We start from the raw sequence: 12,109 nt of genomic DNA on the forward strand, positions 1-12,109 counted from the left end.
ACCACTTGAATGTTAGGTCGAAATACTGAGATGACATTAGTTGGGAATTGCAGTTTCACAGACATACAATTTGCCAAGAAACTCGTTTTGTGTGTGTGATGTCAGGACAGAAGTGCTATTTTTACAAGCCACTAGAAGTATTGATTTCGTATGTGCACTAGGCATCAGTAAAAAGTAATCAGCAATAATTAGCAGCAGATAGCCACTGCCACACCTGCTTTTATTGTTTCCTATGTTTTGTTTCACGTCCAGAAACAGCAATGCCATCAGAGCAGTAGGAGCTGCAGCTCCAGAACAACATCCTCCATCCCAAGGGACATCCCTCCCCACCAGTTGCCAAGCTGGACCAGGCAACATCCACTGTGACTGCGTTGCAGCAGGGCCAAACCAACCTCATCCTGGTGCACAAGAGTATCCTTTCTTGGGAACGCTTCTCCAGCCACCACTCTGTGGCAGGAGACAAGCTTTCCACCCTTGGCAACACGGAAGGATCAAGTTATCCTCATTTGTGTCGAGTCTGGAAATCAGGAGCTGTGGAAAGCAGCACTGCTGTGAATTCAGTCTCAGCACAGCTGTCTGATGCCTTGGAATGCTTTACCAAATTAAGTTGGCAAAAGATCACTTAAATCATGTCTGTTCCCCTCAGTCACTGTAGAAATGTATGGGGCTTTATTTAATGTTTACATTTCAGTCCTTATATTCTCTAGTGAGATCTCTCCAAAGTGCTCGCTGTCCTGCAGTGAAGTGGGGAGAATGTTTATTTGCAGTGCACACTTAGCTTTAGAATAGCCACAGAGGCTTGAGGAGTGCCAGGAGAATGCTGCTCTTGGCTTGTGCTGAACCATGTGTTCCTTGACTGAGCTGCAGGTATCTGCATGCAGGGTGTGTCCTGGCTGCCCAGCAGCACTGTCTGTGTGGTAGCTCCTGCATATTTGGGTTGGTACTGCTGCAGTCTTCTGATTGAATAATGCAATTTCTGGCCTTGTTTCTGTGATTTTCATGCTGTATCTCCACGCTTCCGTTCAATGTTAGCTTTCACAGAAAAGGAATTTTATTCATAAAAGTAGCTCAATGTGAAATAGGTTTTATGTACTTTCTTTTATCTCTGTAGTCAGCAGTTTAAAATAATGAATGTTCATCTGCAGAGTGTGGGCACCAGAAGCAAAATGCTTTTCTCCATTAGATAAAGAGGCTGTTGTTTTGTGCTGTTCAATATTTTCTGTTTTGCAGGATTTACAGTTCATCCAGGTGACAGATGGGTCCTGGAAACGGGCAGACTTTATGAAATTACAGTTGACGTGTATGATAAATCAAGCAATAAGGTGTATTTATCTGATGTAAGTTGAAATGTTTAGATACTTTTCTGTGACTGTCTCCTAAATCCTGACTTGCTTTGGAATTGAGTGATTTCTTATTTACATTGAGACAGGACAGTGCAAAGCTTGTTGTTTCTTGCCTCTTCATTTTTTCATTTGTTTTGTTGTTGTTACTTTTTAAAAACAAAGCACTCTGGGTGATTCATGTGAAGTTATTGGAGTCTGAAGTGCTGTAGAAAAAAAAATGGAACTTGGGCAATGTCTTTCAGGTTGGATGGGGCTTGGAGCAACCTGAAATCACCCAGTGCCACCCCTGCCATGGGCAGGGACACCTTCCACTGTGCCAGGCTGCTCCCAGCCCCAGTGCCCAGCCTGGTCTTGGGCACTGCCGGGGATCCAGGGGCAGCCACAGCTGCTCTGGGCACCTGTGCCAGGGCCTCCCCACCCTCACAGGGAAGAGCTTCTTCCTTAATTCTATATACTAGGTACCAAATACACATAGTTCTTAAACTGCAGAGGAAACGAAATTTAGATAATTCAGTTGCAACAAGAAAAATTTTATTGAATTACTGCTTTTGAGAGTATTTGATCTAGGGGAATATTATTTTATTTCCCCATAATTGCTTTTTGGGATACAGATCTGAGTTTGAGCTAGAGCTTAGTAGTCTGCCTTTGAGACAGTATATTCATGTGTTCTTTTGTGTTGAAGAAGGAAAAAATTAGAAAAATACTGTAAAATATGAACTACTTAGTGGTATAAATATAGGTACTTTCATGTTAAATTACATTTAACATGCAATTTAAAAAGAAACTTTCTGTGTAGTTAATGTCTCTAAAGGTAAAATCTTACTGAAAGACTGAAACTTCCACAGGGAGAGTTCTAATCAGTTTCAGCAGTGTGTCTTTGAACTGTGTTATTAAACAGTTTGCTTACTGACTTCTTGTTGTATGTTTAGGGCTTTCTGTCCTCCACTGACGTCAGTACCTGTGGCAATTTCTGTTTCATGTTTTGGTTTTAGAATATCCGAATTACTACAGAGCTGTCCGGAGAACACTTTGAGGTGCTGCAGTCCTCTCTGAATGGGTCCTATCATTATGTGATGGCTGTAAAGGCAGGTCAGACCACAATTGATGCTGCACTGACATCAGTAGTTGACCAGGTGTGTCTTTGTGAAAACTCCTCTGCTTCACTGGCAGGCCTAAAATTAATTGAGCTGTGCAGTAGTGACTTCCTAGCAAAAGGAAACCTAAGAATTACGTGGGTCTGAGCTGTCTTTGAACAGATTAAGAACCAAATTCTAAAATCCTTTCTTCATGAAAACTGTCAGTTGAGTCAAAAGAGGATTTGCTTAAATTAAAGACTGTGGGATTTTGCTCCCGAGCATGTGGCAAACTCCTGTTAGGGCAGTGGTACACGGCACTGATTTCTTTTCTTGGGGCAGATCCTTGTGCTGGGCAAGGGGCCTCTCACAAGGCTGAGGGAATTTTACACTTTATTGTGGTAGGATCATCACTCATACCCTGACCTTGTTCTGCAGTCAGTTACATCGGGGAAGTTTGCTATCAATTGGTAAGTGACCTTAAACTCTGGAATGACAATTTGCCAAATGTATCAGCCTGCACATTTCTCCAAATTAATATTCATTAACTTTCTGCTTGTTGGGCAGGCTGCTGAATGTATGGCTAACTAGGGCACGTGGTGTGGAAGTGAATTGCTTTTGCTTGAAAATTAAACACTTGAACCCATTTGCTGTAAAATCAATTTAGTGATTCCTTGAGCAGGATTTAGTAGCTCCTTCAATGTGATACACCTCAGTCATTTTCTGTGTCAGAGATGTTCTCTTCAGTGGAAGAACATCCCTTGAGAGTTGTTCTTCCCTCAGAACTGCAGCAACAGTGTGTTGTGCCAGAGGGTCGTAGCACTGCAGTGACAGCAGAGCTGTGAAGGCCAATGTTTGGGAGGGAGGGCTGAGCAAGGGCGCTTTCAGGCTGAATTTTGTACACAGTGGGATGAGCAAAGAGTAAATATAGGTGTTGAGCCTCCAGATTGGTTCTCCAAGGGAGGTCTCAAAATAGGAGCAATGAAAGACTATCTTTTTTCTTGCCTTTTAAATTAATGTGGGCACCTGGATCTTCATAACATCAGCGCTCATTTAGTACAGTGGCACACCTTGCTGCCAGGAGCTATTTGCTCACTAGGAGCTCTGTTCATAAGTGGTCCTAAATAGTTTTCCTTCCTCTCTGAGGTGTTTTCAAGGACATGTCTGTACCTAAGGACTAAACATTAACTCTGGGAAGCTCTGCGGTGCCATTTATAACACCGTGGTTTTGCACTTTGCAGGATGGAGGTGTTCATACCTTACCAGTTCCAGTGAGAAACCAGCAGGATGTGGAGATCTATGTTCCCATATTGCTTGTACCCAGCATTCTGATGTTTCCTTGTCAGCCAAAAGCAGGAGCCTACCAGTACACCATCCAGGTATGCCAAAGAAGTACCCAGCTGCTGGGTGTGTAACTCGGGCAGGCACACTGAGGCCTGACACCACTGAGCTAGGGCTGACTGTGGATACTTCAGGCACAGTGGCATCCAAAATGTAACTTGGAGGAGCTTCATGGGACGTTAGTTACAGGAGTTAATATACAGTTTTAAAAAAGCACCAAGAAACCAACAAACATAAAATCCCACTGACTTCTACCTCTTGTCTTCCCTTCCTCTCTCCCTCATGCATGCACCACACACCTATGCCTGGAATGGTTGGGAATTCCAGGAGCATCCCATATGCAAAGATCCACAGCAATCATTAGAGGCTGCCCTTTGCTGGCAAGGATGGGAAATACGAATGGGAGTGTGAAGTGACTACAAAGAAGGGCATGACAAGTTTAATTAGCATCACTCTGCCAGCCTTGGACATCAGTATTCCTCACTGGCCACACGCCTTGTGCTCCTAATACAAAGTTCCAGGGAGGCAAAGGCCACAGCTTATTTACAGAAGGGATGATTTCCATGTTTACTAGGTGTGTCTTTGCTCCCAAGTTGTCGGTTATTCCTTTTGCTTCATGAAGCAAATGGTTTGTATGCCAGTATCCAGTATCTCCAGTCCAAGTAGGGAAAAGAAAGTTGTGCTTTCTCAGCCCAGACTCTTATCCCAGGCCAGTGATACCCAGACCCTGCACTCAGGTGTTGGATGCACAACTCCTACCTCTCCCTTTTGGCATAAAGTAGTGCTCAGTGTCGGATCTGTGTTAAGTAAACTATATGCAAATAGGCAGCAGGACACTTGGTGCCAGGCTCTTCTCCCAGGTAACAAGGGATAGGATGAGAGGAAACATCCTCATGTTTAGATTGGATATTAGACAAAGTTTTTTCACAGGAAGAGTTGTCAAGCCATGGCACAGGCTGCCCAGGGCAGTGGTGGAGTCACCATCCCTGAAGGGCTCAAAAATTATGGGGTATGGGACCTGAAGACAGTGGTGGACTTGATAATCTCAGAGGTCTTTTACAGCCTTTCTGATTCAGTGACTCCATGGAGAGAATCAATCTCACAGGATTAAATTGCATTCTCCAGTGTAAGTCTAAGGGCAGCTACACTGAGTTAAGCCCTGCATAACTCTACTTGTCTGTTCTGTGGGATTAGTTTGGTTTACTTCATGCTATTCCTGACCACACCAGCAGAGTGTGGTAAAAATTCTTAGTACTAAATCTGCATTTGCAGTACGTCATAATTCTGCTGGAGTTTTCCCAGTAAAGGAAAGGAAATGTGGTTTTGTTTCCTACCTCTTTCACGGTTCTGTTCTCACCTTATCTTGCATATATAATGAAGTATTTCACTAGAGAACATTCCTTCATGGTACTGCAATAATTTTCTCGCTGTTCTTACTTTACTCTGATGTTTTTCTATAAAAACATAGAAACCTTTTTCTCCCAAGATTTAAATTTTGCTGAAACTGAGACCTTTCTTCTGGTCTCTAGATTCCACAATACAACTGGTCAACAGCATACACACAGCTCAACTGTTCCTGCCTCTCCATCAGAGTTTGCCTCCCACTGCATAGCTTCAGTCAGGCTATTTCAAATGGGTGAATAAAGTTTTTCTGAAAATAAATTGAAAGGGATTTTTGGATCTAGCCAAATTCTGTTTATAGCTGAAGTAACTCGCTCCAGAAGGTACCAGAATGCCTGGCAGGTTTTCCTTTGGCAGCTATCTGGTTTGTTGGGGGTTGCTGTGTTCATATTTGTGCCAATGAGATGGTTTCTGTTGCCCTCCTTCGGCGCACGCATGAGAGGTGCAGTGCAGCTGTGCGAGGTGGGCACCTGGAGGTTCCTGGGGAGGGCACTGCTCCCAGGTAGCAGTGTAGAGCTCCCTGCCAGGCTCTGGCTAATGGTGAAGCTGCATGGGAAGCTGCTTTACCCTTCCTCTCCTCAGTGCATACTGACTGTCAGAGACAGAAAGTGTAGTGAGGCGTCTGGGGTTTATGGCAGGGACCTGAGTCTTCATAGTTATTAAGAATTGGGTATTTCTGTTTTATGTTTTCTGCTCATCTCCCTGTTTCAGCTGAAACACCTTTACAAATATGCTGAGCCCTTGGATTCTTTCAGCCTTTCTCACCACATCCCATGCATCTCCTGTAACACACCTCTGCCTGTTTATTTGTCTGTGTCCTTCTGTAATCAGATTGTGCATGTGCTCCGAGAAAGGAAGAAGGGAAATGACCCTCCTCTTCATTTTCTTTTTTTTCTCTTTCCCTGGTAAAAATTACTAGTTAAGCTCCTGCATAATTTAGATTTGTTTGTTTTCCGCACTGTCCCTCTAGAGAAGATTTATCACCTTGTTCATTTTTAATTATGAAAAAGGTTAAAGGAAATGCTGAGGAAGTTAAAGAAATTAAAACAATACACATTTTAAAATGGCTCCAGTGTTCACCTGTGTTTTACTGTGATGGAATATTTGACATTTGTTTTGGTGTGTGAAAGAAGCTGAAATTAAAATGAAAGGTAGAAATCTTCTCATCTCTCTATTGCCTATTAAGTTCTGAGGTGTTATTTTATTTGTATGTCCTATTCTCAGTGCATTCCTGGTTTTCACACAAGATATCCAAAGCTGTGGAATGTGAAAACCATGTACTTGATTAAATATTTGAAAGATTTTTCCCTCTGTATTTCAGACTCAGGGTGGAAGTGGCAACTTCAGCTGGTCCTGTTCTAACCAGGCAGTAGCCACAGTGACAGTCAAAGGAGTGCTGAGCACGGGGAGCGATGCTGGGGTCAGCATTATTCAGGCGTTCGACGTGCGGAATCCGCTGCTGTATGGCGAAATGAAGGCAAGAGATTCATTGTTCAGTGATTGTTCTTGAATGTGGCTTTTGGAAACAGCAAAGGCACTGAGAATGCCATAGGCAATCCCCTTCCATTTCCTGCCCTGTGGCAGGTTAAGTGATTTGTTTCACTTTGTGCTTTAGGGAATCCAACCCTGTTCAGTGCATTAACTTGACTCCCATTTTTGCCCCTTCCTGATTTCCTTGGCAAGCCTTTTTTCCTGCTGGAAGTTTTAAGTGCAAGAAGGAAATGGTAATTAACTCCTGGCCTGGCCATCTAGGCAGACAAGCCAAACTAAAAATTCATTCTGTAGGGTGATAGGTGGGTGTTCTCCCTTGATACCAAAGGGTGACAGTTGTTATCGGGATGTACAAGGAAATTTCTGTCTGGAGAAGTACCTGAACTGAGCACCATGCTGCAGACAGACTGCAAATACCCGAGTTGGCCAAGAAAAAACAGTACTTTGGGAAAATTAGGAGAAAATGGCAATAAAAAACATAGCTCCCAAGAGGGATTTTGTGGTGTCTCTGTAGACCATCCCCTGTTCTTAGGTCATTGTGGTCAGTGTGTGTGGTTTGGAGTGAGGAGAATGCAGGAACAGTACATCGGGTGGCCCCAAAGGGAGGGGTGTGACATTAATTAAAATCTGTTCAGAATTTAGCTTACACACTCGCTCTGAAATAATTCTCTGAACAGCCTAAGATGCTGCTTTTTAGCAGCGCAACAGTTACCAGCTGGAGACACAGGGAGGAAGATTTTTTCAGCTTAAACTTCTTATCCTCAAACATAAGTCAAAGCCTGAAGACAGCAAGAAACCTTCTGACCATGCGAGCTTTCAGAGCAGTGTATTGCACAATCTGAATAGGTTATTTTTGAATGCTTTTTTTCCTGTGTTAGGAGCTGCTTTCTGTGTGGAACAGCTCTTCAGAGTTCTGTTTACTGACCTCAGTTTTTAGTAGTAGTAGTTTTAGGAGTAGTTAATACACACAGATTACAGCTTTAATTCTGTCCCATACAGTTTGGTATCCTGAAGCCATTTGCAGAAGATTAAGTAGTTAAGATCCTAACACAAGACCTTAACTTAAGATCCTTAACTTAAGTAGTTAAGATCCTGCAAATAAAAGCTGTGATTGCTATGAAATCTCTGGTCTGAGGTAGATTCTTTAATGGACGCTAAACCTCTCCCAGGTGGTGATGATACCCCCTGGCGATAGCACACAACAGTCCACACTTCAAAGTCAGTAAAGCAGAAGAGAGAATGACAGGAGCAGCAGTAAAAGGGAAGCTCACCAAGCTGCTGTGGGCTTGGGCTGGCGTGGAGCAGAGCAGTGACCCAGCCTGTCCCTGTTCCTTCCCTGCAGGTGTACGTGAGCGAGCCCAGCACCATGGAGTTCACTTCCTGCCAGGTGGAGGCACACGTGGGGCAGGTGCTGGAGCTGCCCCTGAGGATCAGTGGCCGGACCAGCGTGGACAGGGGCGAGCTGGTCCCCCTGAGCGACTGCTCACAGCTGGAGCTGGGGGTGGAGCTGGAGAACCCTGGCGTGTTCAGCCCACTTGAAGGTGCTTTAACTCCCTCCCTGGTTTGGAAGTTAAATTGGTGATAGGTCACACCTCTCCCAAGTCACCCTTTTCCCTTAAATCACTGATTCATAGTTCTGTACAGTATCCCCACAGAACTGCCAACCTCAGAGGGGAGGGGAACCGAGTAGTTTTATTTTGAGGATAGATTTGCTTTTTTATGCAGAATGGTTTGAGTTGGAGAGACCTTAAAAGTTCTTCCAGCCCCACCCTCTGCAATGGGCAAGGACACATTTCACCTGTCCCAGGCTGCTCCAAGGCTTGTCCAGCCTGGCCTTGGCCACTTTTAGGGATCCAGGGGTAGCCACAGCTTCTCTGGGCACCCTGTGCCAGAGCCCTACCACTCTCTCAGCCAAGAATTCTTTCCCAGTATCCTATCTAAACCTGTTCTCTTTCAGTTTGATGCCATTCTCCCTTGTCCTGTCCCTACATATCTTTGTAAAAAGTTCTCTCCATCTTTCTGGTAGGCAGCCTTCAAACAGCTGTGTTGAATTTGATGGACAAGCCTGGGCATTTCTTTGCAAATAAGCTCTTGTATATTTTTAATTTATCTGACAGGAAGACTTAAGCCAACTGCTGATTTTTGCAGTGGAGTGAGACTGAAGGCTGAATTTCAGGGGTACACCAGGCTGGTGGTTGTGTACACCCACGGGCACGTGCGCCTCAGTGCCAGCATCGCCATCGCCGCTTATCTCCCGCTGAGAGTGAGTCTGCTTCCTCTGCTCCTGGAGAGATCCAGGATCCAGCACTGAAGAACCTTTACATGAGAGGGAGCAGGTTATGCAAGGAATAGGTTTGAAAAACTGAGGTGGGTGTGTTTACATTCCACCACTGGCTGGTTCAGTGAAGAAAATAAGAAAGAAGCTGAGTCCAGGGTCAGTAGATGGAAATACAGAAGAGGCTGCTTTCTTATTTTCTTGCCTCATCTGCAGAAGCCTAGCACTGACTGCAGGCTGAAGTCTTGAGTATTTCACCATAGCTTTCCCTCAATATGGAAAAAATGTTAGTGCAAATACTACAGATTTGTGTTTATAATGAATGTAATGTGATGTTGTGAAACAGAAACTGGAAAGGTTTTTGTGCACTAAATGTCAGGTTAACTGCTGTGGTGGTGAACAGCACAGGCTGTCCCAGGGATGCACATCAGTGCAGAATTTGTTAGACAGGTTTGAAGTAAAACTTGTGTAGGAGAATAACTACACACACAGAATTGTTCTGGAGAGAGCACTGGCAAGTGAAAGTACAATTTGACGTAATTTCATCCATTTTAAATACTTCTTTAAAAGTATAGCAGAATACTATCTCTCAGTGCTCATAAAAATATATTAAGGATCTCCCTTTTGCTGTAATTCTTCATGAGAGAGATGTGATTAAAATGCAGCTAAAACTTGTCTTTGGATCCGTTGCTTCCTTTGAATCTAATCCAGCTGGACAGAATCCTTGTGGATTTTGGTGCAGCTCTGTTTTTCACTAAGTGTGCTGACAAACCACTGCATGGGAGAAATCACAGTCTTATCCAAGTAGAGCTGTTCCATTCAGAAGGAGGTTTATTTTGCAGAGCACAACCAAACAGTGTACATAGATGATTAATTTTCAATTAATTAATTGATTACAGGCTATCGATCCACCATCAGTCGCTTTAGTGACTTTGGGTTTCTCTAAGGATATGTTGTTTGAAGGAGGACCGAGGCCATGGGTCCAAGAACCTTCCAAGTTCTTCAGGAACGTTGCTGCTGAGGATGCAGAAAGCATTGGCTCCTCTTTACTTGAACTTCCCACACCTCGAAACAGCAACTAGCACCGGGTTAGGGTGCTGTGCAGGAGCCTGGGAGAGCAGGTGAGTGCCAGAAGGGCTTGCTGTTGCCCTCCATCAGGTGCTGAGAACTGGCTCCAGACAGATTTATGGTGCCATATGCCTGTTATGTAGCTAGATGCTTTTATGAGCCAGTAAAGAATTTGGCTAAGTACCTTGTTTGTGCATTTTGATGCAGATTTTAGAGTGAGCATTTCACAACATTACATTAAAAGTGGTTTATGATGGGTTTTTTTCAGTATAAACCCAAGTTGTGGAAGCCTTATGTTGTGGGATGCATTGAACATCCTAATGAGTGCAGGTTCATTTTACATGAACAGGATCAGAGCAGAAGGTTACTGAGCAGGCTGACTCCTCTGTCTGACCTGCTCCTCTTAACTGTGTTACCTTCCAGTGTAATTCTGTTTATTCTAACAAATGGCAGCCCCAGAAATTGACTGCTCTACTCTCTGTGCAGCCTTGGTGAGCATGACTGTGCTCATTTTCCACTTGGTTTTGTTCTCTGCAACATACAGAAGTGATTTCTCCTGCTTTATTCACCCTCCTCAGCCCATGAAGCTTTTAGCTTCAGTATAGTATTCTTCTGCAATTCTGCAAGGCTTAAGCATTTTGGTTGGGCTGCCAAGTTCCACTGATTTCCTCAGTGGACACTTTGCAAAGTGGAGCTGTTCCTGTCAGTGCAGATTCCAAAGGAACGGGCCTTGGTGTTGATGTGCAGGTCTGTGCAAGGCTGGCTGTCCCCAGCACATCACACCTGCGTGGCTCTGCCCAGCACCAGTGCGTGCGGGGATGGGGCAGGTGACCAGAGCTGCCTCAGCCTTCTCTGGTTTTATATCCACTTCGCTTTGCTGAAGGCTAAAAAAGGAATGTAAAATAAAAGATAAGATGTTTTTAAATACACTGAAGTGACTATAAATGTTGCCTTTGGGCTGGTCTGTTCTCACTCTGCAAGAACACCTGCTGTTTCCTTTCTCAGTTACATGAGATTTGTTGTTTGAATCAAATTTGATAGTCATGAACATGAACACCGAGGAAAGAGTTCCCAGGAACAGTACTTTCGTAGTGATAAAGAATTGTTCTTGAGGTGTGCTCCCTCTTTTGCATCTTCCTGTGTCTTAATAGTGCTGTAAATCCCCAAGCACTGTATTTTTGCTTTTCATTCTGATATCACAGTGTAACTGAGACCTGTGGAAATACAGCATGCCTGAACTAAACTCTTTCCTCATTTGCTGCTTTCAGGTTATTACCTTAACAGTTGGGAGCAGCCCCACAGTCACCAGCCCTTTCCCAGTGGTTGAGCCCACTGCCGTGAAGCTCATCTGTGCTCTCCCTTCCCGGCTGGCTTTGATTCCTGTTTATGGCAGCCCTCAGCTTGCTCTCTCCTGCCCTTTGCTCCAGCAGAGCAAGCAACTGGTAAGCCTGGGAAGTGGCAGGAGAAGAAGGTGTTCTTACAGCTGAAAAATCAGTGTTTGGAGCTCCATGTGTGAAACATGGCAGCTGCTGCAAGAGGAGCAGTAACTGGTGCTGTGGCCACACTGTGCCCTTGGGGGCTCCTGCACAGAGCAGGCTGTGGGAGTCCTGCAGTAAATGGACAATAGATATGTGTAGATTATCAGGCATAAGGAACTTTGCTATTCTGTTTTTCTTGCTAACGGGTGTTGCCACATGTTGGCTGCTGAGTAAGCCATATTTTGTTGTGTTAATATTCCCCGGCAAATGTAAAAGTCATCCTCCTTCCCTAAAATGAATCATTTTAAAGAGCTTCTATGTAATAACAAGAGGAGATGGAGACTTCTGTGTATTGTTAGCCACCCCAGAGCTCACCTGCTTTTCTGTCTCCATTATGTGTCAGCTTACCTTGGTGCACTGCTGTTGCTAATGCATTTCACCAAAGCAACACCAGAATTTTGAGCTTTAACAAACAGCGCTGTTTGTCATCATTTATTTGAATTTTAAAAACAATTTCATTGAGCTGTGGTTCAATTCTGTTGTTGTTGGTTTGGGGATTTTTTTTTTTTTTTAAGGTAATTCACTGGCTAAAAAAACCCCAAACCCATGCTCCAGTAAAACCCCCTTAGAGTTCAGAGA

Source organism: Taeniopygia guttata, chromosome 25 (genome assembly GCF_048771995.1).
Source record: "Taeniopygia guttata chromosome 25, bTaeGut7.mat, whole genome shotgun sequence".
Lineage (NCBI taxonomy): Eukaryota > Metazoa > Chordata > Aves > Passeriformes > Estrildidae > Taeniopygia > Taeniopygia guttata.